Source organism: Arachis hypogaea, chromosome 20 (assembly GCF_003086295.3).
Source record: "Arachis hypogaea cultivar Tifrunner chromosome 20, arahy.Tifrunner.gnm2.J5K5, whole genome shotgun sequence".
Taxonomy (NCBI): domain Eukaryota; kingdom Viridiplantae; phylum Streptophyta; class Magnoliopsida; order Fabales; family Fabaceae; genus Arachis; species Arachis hypogaea.
Window position 1 is genome coordinate 13,510,852 of NC_092055.1, and position 5,050 is coordinate 13,515,901.

General features: G+C 29.4%; 1 long non-coding RNA gene across 1 annotated transcript; it reads left to right on the top strand.

Moving 5' to 3' along the window:
- The first annotated feature begins 283 nt into the window (after positions 1-283).
- On the top strand, positions 284-1,201 carry LOC140182716 (uncharacterized). The gene is made up of 2 exons (XR_011878774.1): positions 284-591; positions 727-1,201. It is a non-coding gene; the product is annotated as an uncharacterized lncRNA (long non-coding RNA).
- The last annotated feature ends 3,849 nt before the right edge of the window (positions 1,202-5,050 follow it).

Genomic DNA, 5,050 nt, shown 5'->3' on the forward strand with positions numbered 1-5,050 from the left:
GGACATATTTAAGGTAATTTAGTGTTTTTTTTTTTTTAACTTCAGAATATATTACATCATTAAAAAATGGTTTAATTATTCTGTTAGTTTTTATAGTTTTGTGAAATTTTCAATTAGGTCCCTATACTTTTTTTTCATTTTAATTGAGTTCTTGCACCAATTTTTTTTTTTAATTGGGTCCTTATATATTTTTTTCTTTTATTTAGGTTCCTATACCAATTTTTTTTTAAGTTAGGTCCTTATAAAATTAAGCCAATTACTACTAAGAAGAACTTAATTGAAAAAAAAATTAGTGTAGAGACTCAATTAAAAAGAAAAAAAATATAAGAATCTAATTAAAAATTTCACAAAACTATAGGGACCAATAGAATAATTAAACCTTAAAAAATTGGAGGGTCATTGTACAGTAGAGGCTCCACTGCATCCCTCGATCAATTTTCTTAAGCAATGTGTTCTTCACCTTCATGCGTATTTGGTTTTTTATTTCTAATTTAGATATCAAATGAGTTCATGTGTCTTATTTTGGCAGAAAAGCATGCTGGGTCACCTGCTTACTAGGAGTGAGCTCTTTGATAAGGTCTACACCAAGAGGTAGGACCACAACAATTGCGTTGATAGACGCTTCGAGGATGCCGCCTAAGTTTAATACCTTAAACTTTTCATGTTTCACGTTAACTATTATATAATTATTTATAAAAGAAAAATATGTTTTTTTATGTATATCAGAATCACTTTGAGGAGAATTTGGCAAAAGCCATCAGGGAGCGTTCCACTCAGATTGTTGCGAGGCCTAGAACCGCCTCCAATCTCGAAGCGTGAGAGGGTGCACCCCGATTCTCTAATGTTGTTGGGATGCCAGATGATCATTCGTAGACTTGATGGAACGGATTACTTGTGCAGCACGATAAGCAGAAGATGAGGTATGCGGAGTTAGAGACACGCTACCATCAGAGTAGAAGGAGTGAAGGCAAATTCATCAAATGCAGTAGGGGGAGATCACCCGCCACCAGCAGAATGCATAAATGATTGATTTCAAGGGCGTCGTGAGTCAATTGTACATGTTTGTGCGGTCTCTTCCAATGGAATTTGACTCGCACACTTTTATCGACACTGTCAGTAAAAGTCATCAATAATGTTCAAAGTTTTTGTAGTGGTTACTGATAATTGTCAGTTAAAGTGAACACACTTTAATTGTGGTCAAGTCTTATGAATCATGTTTTTTTAACACCATATTTACTACCATTCAAAACGGTGTCAACATAAAGTAAATTCCAAAAAGTATTTCAGCTCACATCGGCGAAAGATAAATGATTGCGAGATGGAAGTTTGCCCCAACTATAGGATTCATGTTTTAAGTACCAAAATAAACTACCTTCAATACTCAAATACGTATGCATAAAATGTAACATAATCTTGCTAAAAAATGTACGTAATTTCTCTTTTTTTTATGTCAAAATTATAAATATACATATTTATAAATAATTACTTAATATCATAAAAAGAATAGTTAATGTTTCCAATGAGAAGATTTTTTGTTTGTCTTTTTTTTAATCTGAAAATAGTTCTCTGTATACATCAGAGGCTGTAAGGACCAAAGCATACGAATAATGGTAAAAGTGACTCGGCCTATTCAACAAATATTCATGATTTGGCTCATGTTAGGTTCGACTTGTTTTATTAAACAGGTTAGTTGCAGACTTTTTGTAATAAACTTAAAAAAAAAATCTACGAAATTTATTGAGTGACTTATCAAAATATTTTTTTTAAATAAATTATTCTTAGTTTAGACTGTTAATTATTTATTTATATTAAATACAAAACAAAACTAAAAAAAAAATCAATAGTCAAGACTAATTAATATTGTAGCGCTTTTTCATTCAAAGAAAAAGTTTATATTTATGAATTATATGTATGGTTAAACAGGTCGGACTCGAATCTGAAAAAATAAAAACCTATAAAAAATAATAGGCCTAAGTTTGAACTATCTATTAACAATATAGACCAAATTCGTCAAAGTCAAAACTCAACTCGATCGACTCGACCATTTCTGTCCCTACATACAAGATAAAGGGTACTCCATAAAAATAACAAGAAAAAGTAATTAGGAAGTCCACAAGTGACTAAAAGAAATTAGGTGAATATCCATTTCAATCTTGATAATTTTTTTTCTGGGACTACGAGGCTCTGAATAAAAAAAATATCGTTTTCGGCTCTTGATCTTTAATTCTGTGAGATTGATTAGCTCTTCCGTCAATGATTTCTTGAGTTAAGAGAGAATGCTTATATGGCACGTTAATCAATTAATTTGTCCGTTAAATGCCAGCTAAAATTGACAGATAAGATTTTTTTGTTTGTGGTCTCATTGTCGTGTTCATGGATCGGATTGTATCCGCAGATATGCGGTAAATATCCGCATCCGATCCGCACCCTTTACGGATCAGATCGTGGATATCTGCTCTATATCTGCATATCCGATCCGCGGATCCGCAGATCCGCACAACAATAATTAAAAGTAAATAAATATATATATGTTTAGTATTACATTTACTTGTTTGTATATTTTAGTTAGTAATTATTATTCATATATTGTATTATTTTATTTTTTTATTTAAAAAAATTTGATTAAAAATATTTTAGGAATAAATAAGTTTAAAAGTGTGAAAGAAATATTTTTATTGAATTTTTTACATAGAAATATGATTAAAAAGAGAAGGTTCAATTATGCGGATATATCCGATATCCGATATCCGATGCGGATCGGATCGGATCGGATCCGACACTAAAAAACGCGGCGGATATCATATCTGATCCGATCCGATGGGAATTATGCGGATCGGATTGAATTTTCGACCATATCTGATCCACGTACATCCCTACTTTTGGGATAATTATTAGGAGTCATTTACGATTTTTTTTTTCTATTTTATGTTATATTTTTTCATATACCTTTTTGAATAGAGGATATATATATATATATATATATATATATATATATATATATTAATAAAAATGACATTGTTGATTCTTGTTATTAGCTTTATCTGTTTGTTACTAATTATACTATTAGTCGAAAATAATTAATTTCAAAAAAGGAAGTTATTTGGAGATCAGCAGGCGTGTGCTCTCAGAAGGAAACCTGTATCGAGGAAGGTATTTTGACATTGACTTGAAGCTTGACTATTATAGTTAGTCAAAGAGGTAAATCGAAGACATCAAATTTTGGAGCTTGCTTTTTAAGACATTACATTATAAAGCAGAAGAAGCAGGATTGGTTACATATGTTTTGACACACGTGGTGGTTACACTTTGATTCGATTGGCTAGGAGATGGCTATAAATAGAAAAAAGCTCGAAAATACAAATGTTAGAACTTTGCTTCAAAAATTACTCACGCACACTCATATTCCAAGGCCATTCTGAGTCTGTTTCGAGTTAATTTTCTGTAGAGTTCCTTCCACATGTCTTTATTTTCCATTTATCTTTTCTGCAAACTTTACTTTTCGTGCAAATTTATCTTTCAAGCAACATTTACTTTACTTGTTCAGTTTTATGTTTTGAAACCTTTAATTTCTATGTCAAAAGTCCTTTGATTTAATTGAAGGCATTTTACTGTTTTGTTTAAATTCAATGCAAACCATTTTAATTCTAGTCAATTTTATTTTCAAAGCCTTTATTTATGTCTTTTCGGTCTTTTCTTTAAATTTCGTCTAATTCGAGAATCTTTAATGCACTGTTAAAAAACTGTTACCTGCAAAAGAGAAGTTGTTTTCGCTCCCAAACCATTAGAATCGAACCACTTTCGATTTGTTAAAAATCGACAAAACATATACCAAAATATTAAATTTTGAATTTTAATGTTATATCTACCTAATTAGTTGGCATAAATATTCTCATTTGTTGTATCTATTTTAAATAAAATATTGTGTTAACTTTTTCATTATCTATTATAAAATAGAATATATATTTTTTTTAATAATAATGAGTTTATGTGAATTATGATGATTAATTTAAATTAAGTACACCTAAAACTTAACATAATTTTAATAATATAATACCTTAAGCATTTTTTTTTAAACAAGAGTGAAAAGATTAAAAGAATACATCCTCCATTCAATTTCTACAAGTAAAAATATTTAAAAATTACTAATATTTCTGAGTTTCTACCTATACAGTAAATTTAGCTAATGTATATAAAAAAGGTAACAAAAAATTAAAAAAAATCGAAATAAACCTGACAACTATTTTCAAAAGATAATAAGGCCTCCAACAAAAAAAAATTAATCATAGTTGACACTTAATAAACAACTCAGCAATTTAACGTACTACGTAGACATGTTCCGTTAAGTTAGAAAAAAAACATTAATGAAAGGACTAAATTCACAGAAACCATTTAAGATATTTTTCGAAAAAAATTAAAATAAATTTTCGTTAACAACAACATTTTAATTAACAAAGTTTTTTTTTTTAAAAAAAATAGGTCACTATCAAAAGTACTTTGGAACTACTTTTTTTTTTATAATTATTAACACTAATATAAATTTACATTTTAATAAAACACATCAAAAAAGAAAATTCACCGTCCAAAACTTTCTAAAGAAGAAAAACATGTAACAGTTAAATCATAAGAATAAGATGATCGAGGTTAGGTTAACTTCACCTACCATTCACGTAAAGAGTGTATGTCTTGAGAATCGCCGGCAGCAAAAGATTCATGTCACAGCACATCACATTGGTTTCACCCTTTGAAGACTCATTAATTAATTAGCTGCACAAAATTTTTGCTTATACCCTTCCCAATTTCGTTGAAGCCTTCAAATCAATAGGAGTAAGCTTTCTACGGTGAAAAGCTTTGACCTCTTCATTATTATTATCTAACCTTCGATTCTTATTTTTATTTTTTATATTTCTAATATATTTTTATAATTTAACTACTACTTGAAATGATATTATTTTCGTTTGAAATTTCAACTGAATATATGAATGATGACGATAAATTAAAAGAGAAGCATGAGTGGCTGATGAAGGTAGTCCCCAGCCAGCTTTGTCCTTTG